The 22,179-nt window shown below is 36.0% G+C and overlaps 1 pseudogene; it reads left to right on the top strand.

The window, feature by feature from the left end:
* The first annotated feature begins 8,435 nt into the window (after positions 1–8,435).
* The window catches only part of LOC138712452 (maltase A1-like), a 46,103-nt pseudogene continuing 32,359 nt past the window's right edge, over positions 8,436–22,179 (top strand).

Genomic DNA, 22,179 nt, shown 5'->3' with positions numbered 1-22,179 from the left:
GTGTTGCAGACAGTATTAACAACATTAGTATTAAAATTTCAGTGCATTTGCAGTTTTCGGAATCGCACTCCCACATAGAGATCTCAATAAGTCAGTGGGTTTGGAAAAAAAAGAGAAAAGAGTGATGAAGAGCCCGACATATTGATGAAAAACAATTTCACTGATTTCACAGGGGAGAACGCTTTGCTTATTAGTTTTAAACAACTTTAACTGATGGGGTAATACTGGATGAAATCTGCGTGAGGATATAATACTGCTTACATTTACCTGGATGCCGTTTTTCCTACGAATCAACACCAGAGCATCATCATAAACCTGAACAATATTGACTTCTGTCGTAGCTTGTAAGGTTCTGATTTTAGTTCGGTGTCGAATAAGGAGATAGGAAAAGAATCTGTCAACAGGGCCACTGCGAGGGGTAATTCATGAGTGTGTTCCGCAAGGCTTAATACAATTATTCCTAATGTGTCTGCTCTTATCTTCAAGTTCATTATGACTTTGAATACAAACACGGTGGCTTTCATATAATTGAGTAAAAATGTTTACAGAACCAAAATATTACATTATTTCAATACTTGTTTTTGATGATTCTTATTTCTTAACCCTTTCTGGTAGATGTTCAAATTCAGTTTATGCTTGTCACTGTTAACCGAGTGGCTTTTATCTCCGACGTGGCACCTCCTCTTTGGTTACGTATTATGTGTTAGGTTGGCCGTTCTCTTGTAAATTTCTATAGTTTCTTTATGCCGAAATATGGACGTTCATTGTGGCGAAGCGAGCTCCTTCCTCCAGGGAAGCTGACATGTAACCAAATGGGAGCTCGCATACCAGAGCAGTGTAGCGTTGTTCCTGGAAACGTGTGGGCAGCAACCAACTGCCGTCTATGTCCGGCCACTCTCTTCGTCTTGCAGCAATGTAGGAGAAGCGAAGAGTCAAAGTTTACTTCTTTGTCTCCATTCTGGCACTTTCAGGTCTTAATCGGGTCAATCTCCCGTACATTGTCGCTCGGCAAAGAATGTACCTCATGCCTCTTTCTTGCATTTCAGAGTAGCCTTGCCAGCGGAAGTCCGATGCTCGCTATTTCATGCTATAATTTTGCGTGTAATAGTATACCTGAAAAGCTTAGTCCGCCCTGCAAGATCATGTAGAGTATTCTTAATCAGGTTTTTATTCTGGATATCTTTAGTATTTCCAGTCTTGATGTGATTCTTGGAGGTTAGTGACTTGTGACTTGTAAATGTGCATAAATGAATATGGTGCATTGTAACGTACCTTTCTGTAATAATAATGTGGGAAGTACTTTTTTTTTATGAATTTCTTGAACCAAGTGCAATTGAAAGACAAATGATTGAAGTGTGACAAAATAATTAAAGTGATACTGAGATTGAATTTTTAATGTAATCGATAATTTACATTCAATTTCAGTGTTTCCGCTTGAAATACAAATATGTAATATTGCAGCCCCGCCTGCCTTGCCAGCCTCGAAAGCCCCGCGTGTCCCGCCAGGCCCAATTGTCGCCAGCCTCGCCAGCCTCGCCGCCCCCGCCTGCCTCTCCTGCTGCACCGCCTTACTCGCCAGCCCCGTTTGCCTCGCCAGCACCGCCTTACTCGCCAGCCCCGTTTGCCTCGCCAGCACCGCCTTACTCGCCAGCCCCGTTTGCCTCGCCAGCACCGCCTTACTCGCCTGCCCCGTTTGCCTCGCCAGCACCGCCTTACTCGCCTGCCCCGTTTGCCTCGCCAGCACCGCCTTACTCGCCAGAACCGTTTGCCTCGTCAGCCCCGTTTGCCTCGCCAGCACCGCCTTACTCGCCTGCCCCGTTTGCCTCGCCAGCACCGCCTTACTCGCCTGCCCCGTTTGCCTCGCCAGCACCGCCTTACTCGCCAGAACCGTTTGCCTCGTCAGCCCCGTTTGCCTCGCCAGCACCGCCTTACTCGCCAGCCCCGTTTGCCTCGCCAGCACCGCCTTACTCGCCTGCCCCGTTTGCCTCGCCAGCACCGCCTTACTCGCCAGAACCGTTTGCCTCGTCAGCCCCGTTTGCCTCGCCAGCACCGCCTTACTCGCCTGCCCCGTTTGCCTCGCCAGCACCGCCTTACTCGCCAGAACCGTTTGCCTCGCCAGCACCGCCTTACTCGCCAGAACCGTTTGCCTCGCCAGCCCCCTTTGCCTCGCCAAATCCGCCTGCTTCGCCAGCCCCGCCTTGCCACCATGTAAACGTTATGGTATTTTAATAAAAAAAAGACCTTCAAATAAACTGTTATTTCATATTAAGTTTTTATATAAGTAGGTACGTATACAATTTCTTATCATTAATAACTGCATTTCATTTGGATAGAATGACTTTCCTGCAACGGAAACAAACAGGACAGCTCCAATAGTTCAGGAAAAATTGCTGTACACAGGATGACTGAAAACAATTGTTCAATATCGTAACAGCAGACAATATGTATATTTTAGGTGAAATTAGGAATGATATTTTAAACATTACTCCGTCTTGGTGTATTGCGTAATGAAAAACCTAAAAGAGGACGTAAAAATATCTGGAATACTATGAGCATCAATATTGGCCTAAAAGTTATCACCTCTGTGGTAGCTCTGCTACTGGGTTCGAACTTCGTTTGTATGCTGCCTACATTTTCTATTGGGTTGATGAAAATTCATAGCGGTTTTTCGCTGTGATGAAAATTTTTATTTTAAACGAATAGCAAACTAAGACCGGTATTCATAGTCGGTGACTTATTTGTTCAATAAGTAAGACTTTGTTAAGTTATACTTATTGGAACATCTTAACTTATACGATTACGGTATTCATAGCCGGTTAATAAGTCGTACTTCGCTAAGTTTGATTTAATAAGTGTGACTCAAGTGTGACTTAAGAATTTATTGGTATGAGAAATTGTAAGGTCATTGTCACGAAAATGTAAATCAGACAGTCGATTTTCTTTTGTCTGTAAATTTGTATGTTTCTGTAGGATAAAATAAAATGATGGATGTAAGTTAATGTACGGAAAGAAGAAAAGGAAATGTTTTACTTATATAGAGAAATATGACTGTATTGAAGGAGATTATTCTAAAATATTCAAAGACGGTAGAGAATAAGAAGACCGACGCAGTTTCTTCAAGACAGAAGATTGCAGATTACATTTTTGTTGTATGTAGACTACAGTGAGCACTTTTTTGTTGGCAGGGGAGGATCGCTGGGACGAACTACGCAGTCTATCTTTTGTCTAAAAGAAAGTAAAAGGTAGGTGGGTTTTATGTTATTATTATTATTATTATTATTATTATTATTATTATTATTATTATTATTATTATTATATATATATTTTTTTTTCGCTGTGATGAAAATTTTTATTTGAAACGAATAGCAAACTAAGGCCGGTATTCATAGTCGGTGACTTATTTGTTCAATAAGTAAGACTTTGTTAAGTTATACTTACTGGAACATCTTGACTTATACGATTACGGTATTCATAGCCGGTTGATAAGTATTACTTCGCTAAATTTAATTTAATAAGTGTGACTTAAGAACTTATTGGTATGAGAAATTGTAAGGTAAATCAGACAGTCGATTTTGCTTTGTCTGTAAATGTTTGTTTCTGTAGGATAAAATAAAATGATTGATGTAAGTTACTGTACGGAAAGAAGAAAATGAAATGTTTTACTTATATAGAGAAATATGTCTGTATTGAAGGAGATTATTCTAAAATATTCAAAGACGGTAGAGAATAAGAAGACCGACGCAGTTCCTTCAAGACAGAAGATTGCAGATTACATTTTTGTAGTATGTAGACTACAGCGAGCACTTTTTTGTTGGCAGGGGAGGATCCCTGGGACGAACTACGCAGTCTATCTTTTCTCTAAAAGAAAGTAAAAGGTAGGTGGGGTTTATGTTATTATTATTATTATTATTATTATTATTATTATTATTATTATTATCATCATATCATCATCATCATCATCATTATTTTGTTGTTGTAGCTGCTCTACTAATTATATACTGTACTAGCATACCAAACCTTGTCAGTATATTTTTATTGATTGTACCAGTACACTTAATCAGGCCTGATTCTAATTCATGTCAATAACAAAATATTTTAAAAGTTATCTTGATTGATGTGAAATTGTTTTATAGTCAGTTGTCCGCGGAATCATATACAGCTACCAGACAATTATTATTATCATTATTATTATTATTATTATTATTATTATTATTATTATATGTTGTTTTGAATTTATATACGGTTTTTTTGACAGTGAAACATTGAATCATGACATTTCATATTAAGCTAAAAACGTACGATTTCAAATTCTCTTCGATTTTGGAACACAAAATTGTGAACACACATAATATTTTATCACGAGCCGCCACTGGTAACATTCGGCCATAACTGACCGAGTATATAAGATCTCGCGCTCAGAGGGGTGGAGTTTGGGATTTTAGATGGCCTACAAACCACAAATCATGCTAAAGATATTGGTTTGTTAATTATTCAATATGGAGTATTATGCACTACATAATTATAACTGTTACCGCTTATACATTACCCTAGCTCACCCAAATACGTAATTAAGCAATATATAGGCCTACTGTTATGTTACTGAATAATTAATACTTAATATGTGCCGCGTGTATATTTGTAAAATTATTCCATCACTGACTTTCATTCTTTCTTTAAAAAAAGCAACGCAAATCAGACATCAAATTTTAGTACGGTACCTCCAAATAGCATTATATTTAACTACAGTACATATATGTAATTAATAGTTTCGACAATATAATATAAAGTTTTCTGTGCGTAAGGTTACCAAGAAGAGAAACAAATCGTAATTGTTGCTTCATAACAAATCTCGTTTCTCATACATTGCGCAATCGCTTACTTCTTTCTGACTACAGAATTTGTTTAGAAATTAATTATATTAATCTCAACTACTCGTGTCTTACAAGCAAACATTCTAATGGAGGCAGATAAAAAATTTAAATTTTTTTCTTTCACCATGTTCATAATGTCAAAAGAAGTGCTTATACAAATTTTGGCCACTCGACCGCAATAATGAGGGCCGTAAAAAATAAGTTCGCCAGGGGTCGTTATCAGAAAGAAAACACAATTTCATTAGAAAAATTATTGGAACAGACACAGCAACTGCTGAGATATTTTACAACATATTTTTCACCGGAACTGAAGATTTGTCATATCATGGGATCGATAGAGAGGTGCAGACGGCTGTCAAACGCTGGTTCCGATCCCAGGCGGCTGACTTCTACGACACGAGGATACAAAAATTATTAATCCCATTGTATGACGAATATCTCATTTCCAGTAGGGAATATGTTGACAAATAGCGCAACAATTGCTGTATCTGTTTCAATAAATCTTTCCAGAAAATTGTGCATTTTTCTTTAAACAGTCCCAGGGAAAATCACTTGCTAGACTGCCTTGTAATTGCGGTCGAGTGCCCAAAATTTGTATAAGCACTTCTTTTGACATTATTAACATGGTGGAAGAAAATAAATTAACTTTTTTATCTGCCTCCATAAGAATGTTTGCTCGTTAGTTACTTCATAGTAATCTTACACTCTGAAAATTTTGTCGCAAGAAACTAATTATTCTAAAAGTGGCAGACAGCTGTAAGAAGATTGTATTGTATTGTATTTATTAACATTCCATGGTATTCATACATGCTTACAGCTAAAATATGGAACAAGTCAAAAAACTTAATACTATTATAAAATCTTAATTTATAGTCACAGTCTAGATGAAATATATACAGACAAGATTTACAATATAGTCTACTAGTACAACACATAGTTTTAGTATCAATTTCATGAAGTGTTATTGAATGTCATGAATTCACCTACAGAATATAAGGCGTGAGAAATTAGGTACTTCTTTAATTTGGCCCTAAATAATTTTATGTTTTGAATTTCATTTTTTATATCGATAGGGAGGCTATTAAAAAATTTTACTGCCATATAACGCACTCCTTTTTGATAGCACGATAGACTTGCCGATGGAGTATGAAAGTCATTTTTTGACGTGTATTTATGCTATGAACTGTTGAATTAGTTACAAAGTTTTCACGACTACATACGAGGAAGATTATTAATGAAAAGATATACTGACAAGCCATGGGCATTATTTGTAGTTTTTTGAAAATAGTCCTACACGATTCCCTAGATTTGGCACCTACTATTATTCTAATTACTCTTTTTTGTAATAGAAATATATTGTTACTATCTGTGGAATTTCCCCAGAATATTATTCCTAAACTCATTACCGAGTGGAAGTATGTAAAGATCGAGGACCATTCAGTTTTTAAATGGCCACTTTTCTACACGTATGCGAATATCTTTGATATGAAATTGTTTGTAGTTTCTCCTTGAACTTTCAGCTTTCATACTATCTATAGTTCTATGGTATTATTAATCTCTATTAGCTACTCATATTCTTATAAATTTTAAAATCTGTTTTCATATACACAGTGGAAGGAAACCGATGCACCAACATTTAAGAAATGATTCTACATGTTAAATATAACAACACTTTTATTGCACTTTTCCTTCGATGAAGTATCGTTAAGCAGGAAAAGAAAATAGTCTTTGCTCAATGTTTGCAGCGCTCCATTGCGGTAATGGCTGGAGAGAAATGGCTGATTGCTATATAAGCAGATGATGATAGGTAAAAATAATCTGAACCGTTAATGTCTTGAATGCTTTTTTTTTTTTTTTTTTTTTTGCAAATTAAACCGTTTAGCCACGAATTTTAATTGAATAATATTGAGAAAATGGTTAAAATAAATCTTGCAACGCGGCGCACTGCCGCGCGTCAATGACTGAGTAGTACAGTAGAGGGGGGAGGGGAAGGTAAGTAGTGCACACCGCGCTTGCTAGAGTAACCGTGCTGTTGCCAAATGCTTCAAACAGCGTATTCCGAATCTCACCGGACCGGTGGACAACAATGACGTCACGCTGCAGCGGAATAGGAACAAAACTGCTGGAAGGATCGATGGCTGTCATGGCGACTGTGTAAGTTGTTATCTGTGCTACGCTAGCAAAATTTTGCGAAATTTCCGTACTGCCATCTCGTTCAAAGAAAAGAGATCATAAACAACTTATTTCTTGAACCGGTAGTAATAAATGGTCCGTTCGCTCATAAGCCATTAACATATTGTTTTTACGTTGTGCTCATTACAAACAATACAACAGAACACACCGCCATGACACAACAGTGCACGATGTTATTCGTCTGCTAATTCCCGCCCTATACAAGAACCGATCAGATTCACTGATGGCGGCTGATGGAGACTGCCACCACCTCTGCAAGCTGATGGCACCGGTGGAGCATCAGTGACGTCATCGGTGGAATTCGGAACACCGTGATGCCATCGGATTGCTCACCGGTGAGATTCGGAATACGCTCATAGAAACAACGATTTCCTCTAAAACGGTGAATGTTAGTGAAAAAACTTATTCAGATTTTCAGATCTCTCCTCATGATCTAAGTTATTTCCAGTTTTATTTTGGTGCAGAGGTTACCATCCGGCCTGCATATTATAATAATTTCAAAAGCGTTTTAGTCCACAATTGTGGAGTAACGGTTAGCGAGTCTGGCCGCGAAACCAGTTGGCCCGGGTTCGATACCCGGTTGGGGAAAGTTACCTGATTGAGGTTTTTTCCGGGATTTTCCCTCAACCCAATATGAGCAAATGCTGGGTAACTTTCGGTCCTGGACCCCGGACTTATTTCACCGGCATTATCACCTTCATCTGATTCTGACGCTAAATAACCTAAGATGTAATAATAATAATTCTTTATTTATACTGGCAGAGTTAAGACCATAGGGCCTCCTCTTACACTCTACCAGGTCACAAAGTATACAAGCAGTTTAAAATTTAACAAATAATTAAAGAACAGAATACTAACATATTACAAAAAAATAATAATAATAGCATAATAAAATCGACACTAAACAACATGAGAATAATACCATAATAGAAAAAAAAAAAGAAAGTAAAATACATTGGAATATAATGAAAGCAACTCATTTAGTACAAATGGTTAATATGGAAAAACGTAAGGAAGAATAGATGTATCAAAATGGAATGTGATAAGATAATAATAAAAAAGAAAAGAAATACGAAAATTAAATAAAATTCACGATAAAAAGGCTATGATAATAAATTCATCGGCTGATATAGAGAACAAAAAGGGGAAAGGAAGGAAAAAGAAATATATAGCCTAAATTTTTACAAAACTGTGGCAGAGAAAAGGGCTTATAACTGAAAGGAATCTAATTCAAAAAGTGCAATTTTAATTTATTTTTGAAACTAGACAATGTCCGACAGTCTCTGACATGTTGTGGTAGAGAGTTCCAGAGATGAGCTGCAGAGACGGTGAAAGATGAAGAGTGGAAGGATGTTCTGTGTTTAGGAGTGTGATATGGTGTTGTGAGCGAGTATCTATTTCGTGATATGAGGACAAATGTTGAAAACGAGAAGCTAAGTAGCTAGGGTTAGAGGTTTGAAGAATATTGAAGAGTAAAGTGAGAGAGTGAATAGTTCTTCGCTCTTTGAGACGGGCCCAGGACAGCATATTTAGTGAAGGTGTGATACGGTCAGATCTACGGACGTTGCAAATAAATCGAACGCATGCATTATGAACACGCTGTAGTCTGTCTGTCAGTCTGATGTTAAGGTCAGTGTAGAGAGTGTCACAGTAATCAAAATGAGGCATCAAGAGCGACTGCACTAAATTCTTCTTGAGAAGCAACGGAAGGAAATTTCGAATTCTTTTTAGTGTGTGAATTTTCATAAAAATTATTTTACATATGTGTGTGATTTTGATAAAGCGTCGTAAAATGACCTACTAAAAATAGTTTTAATATGCTAGTGAAATTTCTTATGAAGTCGTTTAATTTATTTCTAATATATAAAAATGTGTGTTGAGCGGAATAAAAAAAAAACGCTAGTTTTCATCTCTTTGTTTTCATACAGAGAAATACACTAGAACATCTATTATCCGTGGTAATGAAAGGGATGGACTGAACGGTTGATCCAAAAAATCGGATAATCCGTACAATGAAAGATTGCGTAATTTCCTCTATAGTCTTGTATTTAACTCGCTAGGTAGTGAATCACAAGTTCACTAATTTAAGTCTGGTTGTCAACGACGGGTTTTTAAGGGGCAAGGAAGCCATTTGTAATTACTGTCTCAGGAAAGACAGGTATTAAGGAGGTCTCATGTTGTAGATTTACATACTTTTTTACACTTTGCCCTTGTTTTTTTATTAAATCGCGCAGTTGTAACTCCAATCTCGTATTCTGATCCAAGATGAGCCACAGTTTCTCTTTATCAAACCAATTATTTCCATTTTTTCGATACTTAGCACAACACGTTTCCTGATAACACCCGTGGAAGACATTGTATATGCTATACAAGTTATATTATAGAACTGAAATTCGAACAGTAGATAATGTTGTGTAACGATAAAGGCTTGTAATAACACTCTCTAGCAAAAGAATATGTAGAACCTACTAATATGATGTACAAAACAGTACTTCAAATAAGTTATTTATTTCTGAAGAAAAAAAAAAGATCGAGAAATAGAGAGTCGGATAATCCGCCAATCGGTTAATAGGGTGACGGATAATCGAGATTCTACTGTAATAGCTTTCCTCTTGAATTTTTTTTATGATCTGTACTAACCTAGAAGAGAGATAAGTCGGTAATTCCCTTGTCGGAAATCAGTACGATGTTGATGATGATGATGATGATGATGATGATGATGATGGTGATATATAAATTTATTTTTTTTTATTTATTTATTTATTTAATAATAACATATACATAAAAACGTTACATTAAAATACCCCGAAAGAGCAAAGCTCGTGTTCGGGGACAGTTCCGTTACATAGATACACATACTTTGTAGACAAGATACTTAAGAAAAAAGCTCACATAAAGATTGTAATAAAATTAGTAAATAATAATACTAATAATAACTGAGTGAAAAAAGAGACGATGTTTAGATTGATGGATTAATATTAAATTATTATTAGTAGTATAATTAGTGCACGTCATGTTGATATAGTAACCAAGATAAAATAGAAAAATACACTTAGGATAGAAATAAACTTGTTTTACAATACATGGTACATAATATATATATATATATATATATATATATATATATATATATATATATATATATATATATATATACAGGGAAGTCTGTCATATAAATTTTTTAATTCTGGATCTGAAAATTTCATTGCTTAAAGCAGTCAATTCTGGATGAAATTTTATTATCGAATTATATAGCCGTGGACCATAATTTGTACTGTGTAGTAAAGCAGCAGATGTGAAATATTTAGGTTCAACTAATTTAAGAATTTCATTTCGTCTCGTATTATGAGCATGTGGCTGAGCTAAAAATTTCGTTCTATTTTTATGATAGAATTTCATTAAAGAGTATTTATAAATTTGGTCAATTCTAAAAACATTCAATTCAGAATGGATCAAATTTGTTGGATAATCCAGTCGCCTTTTCAAACAAATTTTGATTATACGTTTTTGCAACATAATTAGAGGAAAAAGAGCAGTTTTTGTAATGCCTCCCCATCCAATTATACCATATTGGATAACAGATTCAACTAGAGCCAAATAAACCAAACGTAATACATGAGTAGGCAAGTAATGGCGAAGGTTTACAAATTTGTAAATTGTTTTACGTATCCTGTTGCATAAAAAGGTGATTTGTCTATCCCATTTCAAGTGCTGATCAACAATAATTCCCAGGTATTTCACATCTACAGATTCTTTCAGGCAAGGGCATTTACAGGTTGCAGAGAGTTTACAAAATGAGTTGTGGATTATTAATTTTAAATGAGAAAGTGATTTCAATTTGTTCAATCCAGAGACTGTGGTATTGTTAAGAATTCTTCTGAAAATATTCCTTACTTACGTGTTAAATATAATTTATTAAGATATTATATGAACTGTCAAGGTTTCTGAAACATTTATGTTCGCGGTTCATTCTAATTTGTAAATTGGGCGTACGATCTAAATGAAACTCATTGTTCTCACAGCAAACTGAAGTGATAAAGAAATAGCAAAGTGAAATGCATTAGGTAATTATACGTGACACAGTTTTAGGACTGTATTACTTTACAGGAAGTTCTCGAAACAGTTTTGTGCACAAATTCACTGACGATGTTGTCATGGCATTTAATAGCAGTAATTGGTACAGCTGTTGCAACACCTTTTCCCGAAATGCCACAACCGACGTTAGATTGGTGGCAAACTGCAGTCATTTATCATATTTATCCTCGATCATTCAAGGACAGCAATGGGGATGGCATTGGAGATCTTAAGGGTAGGAAATTTGTTTCAGTTTTCCTTTGTCTTCCTCTTTTTCTGAAATAGTATAGTACCTTATTGTTCTATGAATAATGTTTTATTGAAAACGTAAATGCAGTTATTTTCAGATTATGGAAAATTTGTGTGATATCTTCTGTTAATGTCCACTTTTTTCTAGTAATAATTCAATCCTTTATTTCAGAAAGGGCACAACTCATATTTTTGTGGAAATTGATGTTTTATGCAAATCTAGTTTTTCAGGTAAAGCTCTCTGTAAAGCACATTTGAATAATTTCAAGGGAAAAATTGTTCCGGGGTCGGGTATCGATCTCGGAACTGTGGTTGAACCCTACCAACGCTCTACCAACTGAGCTACCCAGGAACTCCACCCGACAATTTTTCCCTTTATATCCACACAACTCGCGTGGGCTGACGAGACGCCAGAGACCCATATCGAGCTTAAAAATCGATAGTATGTTAAATTGGAAAAATCATATTAAAGAACTTACCCCCAAACTAAATTCAGCTTGTTTTGCTATTAGATCTATGCAAAAGATGGTAAATATCAATACCTTAAAAACAATATACTTTGCATATTTCCACTCGGTAATGAGTTTTGGAATAATATTCTGGGGGAATTCCACAGATAGTAACAGTACATTTCTATTACAAAAAAGAGTAATTAGAATAATAGTAGGTGCCAAGTATAGGGAATCGTGTAGGACTATTTTCAAAAACTACAAATAATGCCCATGGCTTGTCAGTATGTATTTTATTAATAATCTTCCTTGCATGTAATCGTGAAAACTTTGTAACTAATTCAACAGTTCATAGCATAAATACACTAATTCAACAGTTCATAGCATAAATACACGTCAAAAAATGACTTTCATAATCCATCGGCAAGTCTATCGTGCTATCAAAAAGGAGTGCGTTATATGGCAGTAAAAATTTTTAATAGCCTCCCTATCGATATAAAAAATGAAACTCAAAACATAAAATTATTTAGGGCCAAATTAAAGAAGTACCTAATTTCTCACGCCTTCTATTTTGTAAGTGAATTCATGATATTCAATAACGCTCCATGAAATTGATCACGGCCGTGAATTAATACTAAAACCACGTGTTGTACTAGTAGACTATATTGTAAATCTCGTCTGTATATAGGGTAAACTAGGGTCTGTTGGACACTCTGTACTTCAACGTGTTACCACGCCACTTGTGGGCACCACATTTTGCTAGAAGTCAGTGACGAAGTAGCCCCACTCGTGCCTACTTCCGTCATTGACTTCTAGCTGAATGTGGTGCCCACAAGTGGCGTGGTAACACGTTAAAGTACGGAATGTCCAACATGCCCGACTGTCCAACAGACCCTAGTTTACCCTTTTTCATCTAGATTGATACTATAAATTAAGACTTTATAATAGTATTAAGTTTTTTTGACTTTTTCCATATTCTAGCTGTAAGCAATGTATGAATACCATGGAATGTTAATAAATACAATACAATACAAATTCTGTGTGACTTGGAATTGTGGTTTTCTGTTAACATGCCTACAGTAACGTATATATTATGTAAATCTAGTTTTACAGGTAAAGCAGATTTGACTAATTTCAAGGAAAAAAGTGTCTGAACCAAAATTTTTTCTTTAATATTTTCTGAAAAAAAAATCTGAATTGGCTGGACATATTGAGTTTCTGCAATTCACGACTAGTAACAATTATTGTATTTCTTTAAAATAATTTTAGGTGAAGAAGACGGAGAAAGACAATCTTTTTAATCTTATAAATGTTTTAAATGTATATTTAAGCCAAGAAATTAAAAAAGTAGAAAAACACACAAAAATGCAAAATTATATGAATGGCACATTTAATTCTTAAAATTCCTTTAAACCTATAAAAAAAAACAAGGATAAGAAAACTGCATTTTTTTTCTTTAGTTTCTAATAAAATTTACATATGCCCTGGATTTGTGGCGTTCCTACAATTTCTTGCAATTCACTGTAACTTATTGCCGATGTGAAATGTACGCTGAGAATTGGAGGTGTAGGATTTCTGTTCTACATAAAAGACCTTTCTATGAATATTACAACAATATGAAAAACTGAATTTGAGAAAACTTGTTACATGTGGGAGTTTCTGGAATTCACTATTCAGTTAGTATGGGCCTGTAATAAGAGAAATATTTAATGCAAGAATGTAGGTCTAGCCCTCTAGCAAATACCGACCGTATCAGTGCAAGAGTCTAACCTTTGCTAAGAAAGTGACGTTAGAATAGTGTGGTGTAAATCATTGCCGTTGTTAAGCAAGTGGTGTTAGATGTTGAAACTTTCGTTAAGTTTTATCCATTTTTTTCTCTGTAATCTGTCTACATGGGTACTTGAAGGAATAAATGAATAATTCATTTCATAATTAAGTACTATAGATGACACGTATCCACAGTCGAGTTTGAGACTTGTCTCGAGACAACGACACAGAATTCGTATACATAGTCTAGTTTCCAAGACGCACTTGAGATTTTCTCAGGATTTCGTTGAGACTGGGCCAAGACTGCCAATGACCGGTCTTGGGACGATCTCGTCGAGTTTCTGAGGATTGGAAATTAAGATACCATTGAACATTAACCACGGTTGCCAAGAAAATATTTGATAAACAATGAAAATTCGTTAGATTTTTACTTGATGCCTCATTTTGATTACTGTGACACTCTCTACACTGACCTTAACATGAGACTGACAGACAGACTACAGCGTGTTCATAATGCATGCGTTCGATTTATTTGCAACGTCCGTAGATCTGACCGTATCACACCTTCACTAAATATGCTGTCCTAGGTCTGTCTCAAAGAGCGAAGAACTATTCACTCTCTCACTATACTCTTCAATATTCTTCAAACCTCTAACCCTAGCTATCTAGCTTCTTGTTTTTAACATTTGTCCTCATATCACGAAATAGATACTCGCTCAACACACCATATCACACTCCTAAATACAGAACATCCTTCTACTCTTCATCTTTCACCGTCTCTGCAGCTCATCTCTGGAACTCTCTACCACAACATGTCAGAGACTGTCGGACATTGTCTAGTTTCAAAAATAAATTAAAATTGCACTTTTTGAATTAGATTCCTTTCAGTTATAAGCCCTTTTCTCTGCCATAGTTTTGTAAAAGTATAGGCTATATATTACTTTTTCCTTCCTTTCCCCTTTTTCTTCTCTTTATCAGCCGATGAATTTATTATCATAGCCTTTTTATCGCGAATTTTATTTAATTTTCGTATTTCTTTTCTTTTTCATTATTATTTATTACATTCCATTTTGATATACCTATTCTTCCTTACGTTTTTCCATATTAAGCATTTGTACTAAATGAGTTGCTTTCACTATATTCCAATGTATTTTACTTTCTTTTTTTCTGTTATGGTATTATTTTCATGTTGTTTAGTGTCGATTTTATTATGCTATTATTATTTTTTTTGTAATATATTAGTATTCTGTTCTTTAATTATTTGTTAAATTTTAAACTGCTTGTATACTTTGTGACCTGGTAGAGTGTAAGAGAAGGCCCTATGGCCTTACTACAGATTCACAAATGACATCGTCGTCGTAAATGATATTTATGTTACGTTACTGGTACTATTGCTGACTGAAGAATCAAGGACAGGTCATGATCTTCCTATTGCAAGAATTCTGCAACTCTTGACTGTCCCAGGATTTTAAACAACAGGAGACTTTCAAGTGAGTGTAAGTTAAAACTTATCATAATTGCGCAAAACACGAAACTTCCCAGTGTGTTCTTTGTTATAGCCTAATAGCCAAATTAGTTTCTTAGAAGTTGGTTAGGCCTGTATTTTAATATTATTAGTACGACGCATAGCTCCTAAACGACGGTCAGAGAACATGAATTTCTTCACATGGAATAGTCTTCATTGCAAGATCTGTCGCTGTTCTGGGTTTGTCGCAGAGGTCCTGACCCACTCTGTAGTTATTACGTAATTTGAAATGAGGAGAATGTAATTGGACCACATTTTGCAGAAAGGACCCAATCCACATTATATCTAAACTGAGAAAAATGCACTTTAAAGTTAAACGTGAGTGATAAATTCACAAGTAAATATACCTACATACTTATTGCTTTAACCAAAAGCGTATCATACAAAGCAACTTTGTTCAAAATATGGATCGTTAGAATTATTTAATTGTTGAGGCATTAAACTTGTTTTGTGGGTTGGTTCCTTGTTTGTGGGACACTTTCAGAACAAGTCAACGTTTTTCATCTGGTCATAACGAGCCTCAGTAGCTGATGCTATGTTTTATTCTGTGTTCTTCCTATTCTTTATTTTGATTCTTTGTTGTTACAGGGATTATAGAGCGTTTTGGCCACATCAAGGATCTCGGAGTTGGAGCAATATGGCTTTCACCAATCTATCCATCACCTAATGCTGATTTTGGTTACGACATCAGCAATTTTACAGACGTAGATCCAGTATTTGGCACTCTGGGCGATTTCGACAACCTTGTATCCTTAGCAAAAGAAAATGGTTAGTTCATTCTCATTGCAATTGGCAATTACTGCTTGGGATAGGTTTATTCCTAAACACTGCAACCCAAGTAGGGTTTTGGTGCACCCGTTATGGAATGAGTTGCATGCCGACTTTGCTACCTTTCTGCTTCACCATGAATTCCTCTCCAGCCAACAAGTTCCATTACTATACGACATCTGATGATGGTCTATGATACCTCAGAGATCTATCTGAGTCGTTAATTATCCACCGTAGACACGTTCTCTAAAGAGTGGACAAGTATCGAATACCAAGTTAGTCGGTCAGCGGAGACTGCCACGGAAGCAAATGTACAACACGTTGGCGAATTGATCCGTGCAGACAGGTTGAAGGGAACGATATGCTAGCCCGAATAGTCGCAGATGTTGAGTCTTGGGTGCATCATTACCAGCCCGAGACAACTGAATTGACATTTGAAAACTATAGGGGAAAATAGTTAAATAGATTTAGTAAGATAGTCACAAGAGAAATTTAAACCTTCATAGTTAAGTTAACTTTAAGTCTATAACACAGTGCTCAAATTTATAACGCATTCTTGAACAAATCTGGCTGATATATCACATTTCTAACTCCAATTCAGAAAATATTAAATTTTTCGAAATTGACTTAACTTGTTCTTACCGTGTAATCTTAATTTAATAACATATGATTAACTATTTTTGAAAGATGATAGTTAATTTGAAAACTCGCTCCTAAGGAATAAACCATCCCTTCACATTACGACAACAGTTACTAGAAACGTTTCACTGTCTCCAAAGCAGTAACAGCGTCATTAAAGGACATAAGAAGCAAGCATGGGCAACAAAATTCAAAGTGGGCCATTTAACAATGAACATGTCCTATATTTTCACGTTCTTACATTTTTACAGGAAACATAATTTCGAGGAGAACTAATTTAGAACATATAAATGACGTTTCCAATATCGTGGGATTTAAAATAAATGGTGTAAGTGCAAAAAACCAATAAATGAAAAACGCATATCCGAAATAAATTAACGTGTAGAGTACTGTAGGGTAAATTAGGGTCTGTTGGACAGTCGGGCATGTTGGACACTTTGTACTTTAACGTGTTACCTCGTCACTTGTGGGAACCACAGTAGCTACTTCCGTCATTGACTTCTAGCAGAATGTGGTGCCCACAAGTGACGAGGTAACACGTTAAAGTACAAAGTGTTCAACATGCCCGACTGTCCAACAGACCCTAATTTACCCTATAGGAATTTTGTCGGAACCTCCGAAACAAAGGAATAAGTGTGAAAAATATATAAATGTGGACCGTACAAACGAAGATTTACTATGTGTTCGCATAGGCTTCCGCGGCTGGTGTACATGGTGTGTGGATAAGCTTCAGGGCTTCTACCGCGTTGTCTTGGTGTTATTGGCTGACGTTTCGACCGCTGTGTTGTGGCCATCTTCAGAGCAGTTCACAGCAAGTATTCCCTCCCATCGAGACTACTATATATATAAGTACTGGCAGACTATTTCCTTATCCAACAACTGCTCTGAAGATGGCCACAACACAGCGGTCGAAACGTCAGCCAATAACACCAAGACAACGCGGTAGAAGATTTACTACATTTGTTTAATATTGTAGCAGTGTAAGCAGCTGTTTATGCTACAAGTAAATGGAAAACAAAATTTTAGAAAAAAAAATCAGCATTAAAAACTTCAGCCTCTTACTTTATGATTATAATAATAATTTTAGTCTATTGATTAGTGAAATTAAACAGTAATTGTATGATATCTTACTTACTTACTTACTTAGAAACGGCTCATAAGGAACTCTGAGGTTCATTACCGCCCTCACATAAGCCCGCCATCGGCCCCTATTCTGAGCAAGATTAATCCAGTTCCTAGCATCATATCCCACCTCCCTCAAATCCATTTTTATATTATCCTCCCAGCTACGTCTCGGCATCCCCAAAGATCTTTTCCCCTCACGTCCTCCAACTAAAGGCTGGTTCACAATAAACCGGAAACGAGAATCGGAATGAAAACGGTAAAATTGTTAAAATGTATAAATTTAAATGTGAGCATTCACAATTAACGAAAAGCTTGCCGGAGCCCAGGATCGGGAACGGAGAGTTGGCCAAGTTTCAACTTTGGGGTTCACGTTTCCGATCACAGCCCACTAGATTCATTCTATTGTCATCTAAAAGCTATTTGGCGTGTATATTTTGTAGCAAGAAGATCGTGACATAACCTATGCGTTATTTTGTTCTGTGCTGTGCATCGTGGAGCAACTTTTATTTGATGAGATTCTAATATTGAGTGTTGAGGAAAATCCTCACGTTTACGATAAGCGGCGCGTCTCGTATAAAGATGAGAAAAGGAGAAGAATACCTGGCTTTCAATAGCTGCATCTTTGAACACCGACCGTAAGTGAATCATATTTTATTACTGTATTGGTTGTATTACACACTACATATTCATGCTTCAATTCAATAACTACTGTTTTGTTCATTTTTGTTCTATTACAAATGTTTCTTCTCTACTTATTTTACGTTATGGTAGACTTAAAATAGATTGTCATAATAAAGATGCATGGGCATATTTATAGTACCGTACCTAATGAAATGTTTCAGTTGAAATTTCAAAGTAGGTTAACATGTGTTTATGTTGGCTGCCTTGTACTCATGAGAGAACGCCATTGGTCAATTATACATAAATAACACCAGAATACGTAATATCGACTTTATATATCGTTATAGACATGTATATCGATATGCATAGTCGTCTACGTTCTCGGTTTATTGTGAATCAAAAATTTTCATATTCACGTCCTCTGCTTCTCGTTTTCATTCTGGTTCTCCTTCCCGGTTTATTGTGAACCAGCCTTAACACTGTACATGCATTATGGATTCGCTCATACATGCTGCCTGCCCTGCCCATCTCAAACGTCTGGATTTAATGTTCCTACTTAATTATGTTAGGTGAAGAATACAATGCGTGCAGTTCTTCGTTGTGCAACTTTCTTCATTATTCTGTAACTTCATTTCTCTTAGCCCTAAATATTTTCCTAAGGACATTATTCCTGAACACCCTTAATCTCTGATTCTCTCTCAGAGTGAGAGTCCAAGTTTCATAACCATACAGAATAACCGGTAATATAACTATTTTATAAATTCTAACTTTCAGCTTTTTCGAGAACTGACTGAATGATAAAAACTTGTCAACCGGATAATAACAGGCATTTTCCATGTTTATTCTGCGTTTAATTTCCTCATTATATTTGTCATCGTTGAATTTTTCTTGTATTTTTCCACTTTTTCAAAGGATAAATTTGCAATTTTTATATTTCCATTTCGTACTATGTTCTGGTCGCGAGATATAATCATATACTTTGTTTTTCGGGGTTTACTTCCAAAGCTATATCCTCACTTGTGTCAAGTAAAATTTCCTTGTTTTCCCTAATAGTTTGTTGATTTTTTCTTAACATATCCACGTCATAGGCAAGCAAGTGGTGTAACTCATTTAATTCCAATTTCTGTTTTCCTGGACTTTCCTAACGGCATATTCTAAAGACAAGTTAAAATGTAACTTGTACAGTATCAAAAGAAACAAAATTAAGGAAGAGGCTTTTCTGTCATAAACACTTGCTAACAAAATTAGTGACGGTAAATGATTTTCTGATCTGTGTTCTTGTTTGTTCTCTCATAGACGTTAAAATTATTATGGACTTCGTCCCAAACCACTCTAGTGACGAACACGATTGGTTCTTAAAGTCTCTGCACAAAATAGATCCTTACACGGATTTTTACACGTGGCATGATGGTAAACTCGATGAGTCAGGCAACAGGATTCCTCCGAATAATTGGGTAAGCATATTTAATTCTGTATATTAAGTATAATTTTATTCTAAATTGCGCAATGGGAATTATAGAGACTGCAATAATATCTCTTTCATGTCCGTTGCCCAAAGTTCCCGAATAATTAGTAGGTTGACCCTCACTCCTCATAACGCTGAAAACCAAAGTCTAGCTAATGGTAAACATTATCATAACAATGAGTAGCCGTTTGAGTATCAATATGTAGTACAATAACTGACTATAATAATAATTATAGAAACCAATAAAATAAAGCGTTCAAATAGTAGGATACGCAGATGACTTGGATGTTATGGGACGGTCGTTGACAGCAATAGAAGAAGTGTATGAAGACCTGGAACAAGGAGCTTCTAAACTCGGGTTGCAGATTAATGCAAGCAAAACCAAACGGATGACACAAATAAGGAATAAACAGAATATATACAACCCTCCTAATCTGACGATAAACATGTTTGAAGAAACTGAGAAGTTTAAATATCTTGGAACAGTAATGACAAGTAACAATAACGAATTAATTGAAGTACAGAGTCGAATCACTGCAGCCAATAAGGCCTATTTTGCATTAAGCGCAATATTGAAATCTAACTGTGTGCACAAGGAAACGAAACTTAAAATATACAAAACAATTATTAGAAGTATTCTCTATTATGCAAGCGAAACTTGGACATTATCTAAGGAGACAGAAGCTCAACTAGGTATATTTGAACGCAAAATACTCAGAAGAATTTTTGGACCGGTGCAAGAAAATATGCAGTGGAGAATACGTTATAATAACGAGCTATATAAATTATATAGAAGTTTCGATATTGTTACTTTCATCAAATTAAGGAGGCTTGAATGGGCTGGACATGTGTATCGGATGGAAGGGAACAGAATACCAAAGAAGATCTTAGAAGGGAAAATACATGGTAAAAGACCAATTGGAAGACCCAAAAATAGATGGATAGATGCGGTAACGATCGATTCTCAGGACTATCTCGGAACAACTGCCTGGAGGAGATTAGCACAGGACAGGGACAGTTGGAGGAAGAAAACTGAGGAGGCTAAGGCTCGACTTTGGGCTGTGATGCCATCGTAGTAGTAGTAAACCAATAAATACATGAGAAAAATATAGGAACAATATTTCACTCACCTCAACCAGAAATGCCCCTTTGTAGACCACGGTTCTCGTAAAAACACTGTTTTTTTAAAGACAGTCCTATTACTTCACGTTACTTGTATTTTTACAGCATCTTGCGAACGTGTTCTTGATACAGCCACATGCAAATGCCCAGATGTACAAGCTGGTTACTATTGTTGAAAGTTCTATTTTGCGCCTTGTATATAGTTATAGAGAAAGTTAGAATTACTGGAAACTGTGTTATAATAATTATTTAACTGAGTTACGTCTTTGTTTTTAGGTATTAAAATGATTTGTTTCGATTAACTACACGTTATACAAAATAAGAATAAATTATTATGCATCCTAATTTTAAAAAATTGACAATAACAATGAATCAAAGTCACAAACGTAAGGAAAAAAATTGTAAACCTCCAAAATGAAGAACCAACTAAATTGGATACATATGAAAGATATTAAAATCAAAATATTAGAAAAATCTATATTTAATAACGCTAAACCATTTTAATTGGCATGATTTATTCCTTAATCTTAAAAACGATAAGTTGCAGAAGGTTGGTCACTCTGAATGCTGTCACCATTGAGCACTGCCTCTCTGTCGCCAAGGAGAAATGCATTCCTCCATGGCTGCTTTGTGGATTCGTCATACATAACCTCAAAACTGCTCAGAGCACAACATGTAGCTAGTCAGCCATCTTGGGTAAAGGCTAATTATAATATGGTATTGTTGACTATTAGTGTCACGCAATGTCGTATTCGTGACGTATTTGTATAACCTCCATAAAATTGAGATTTGTCTTTTAAAAGATTATAATAGCCAGTTGTTGTTTAGTCATCTGTCCTAAGACAGGTCTGGATCCCACAAGTGACACCATCAAGGCATCACCACAGTCTAGTATATACAGTCACGAGTTCACACTTGTGGAGTAACGGTTAGCGCGTCTAGCCGCGAAACCAGGTGGCCCGGGTTCGATTCCCGAGCGGGACAAATTACCTGGTTGAGGTTTTTCCCGGGGTTTTCCCTCAACCTAATATGAGCAAATGCTGGGTAACGTTCGGTGTTGGACCTCGGACTCATTTCACCGTCATTATCACCTTCATCTAATTTAGACGCTAAATAACCTAAGCTGTTGATAAAGCGTCATAAAATAACCTACTAAAAATATACAATCACGAATCTTGAGTTGTGAGAGTACTAGAATCAATAGACTGTGCAGGTACTATTTCGCATTGTCTGTGATGAGGCGATAGTAGCGGTCCTAGAGGTTAGCAACTATCTATGGATGCATATTTACTACGTATTGAGCTTCGTGAC

This window comes from Periplaneta americana, chromosome 13 (assembly GCF_040183065.1).
Source record: "Periplaneta americana isolate PAMFEO1 chromosome 13, P.americana_PAMFEO1_priV1, whole genome shotgun sequence".
In the NCBI taxonomy this organism is placed as follows: domain Eukaryota; kingdom Metazoa; phylum Arthropoda; class Insecta; order Blattodea; family Blattidae; genus Periplaneta; species Periplaneta americana.
The sequence above is the reverse complement of the archived record's forward strand: the minus strand, read 5'-3'. Positions and strand labels throughout refer to the sequence as shown.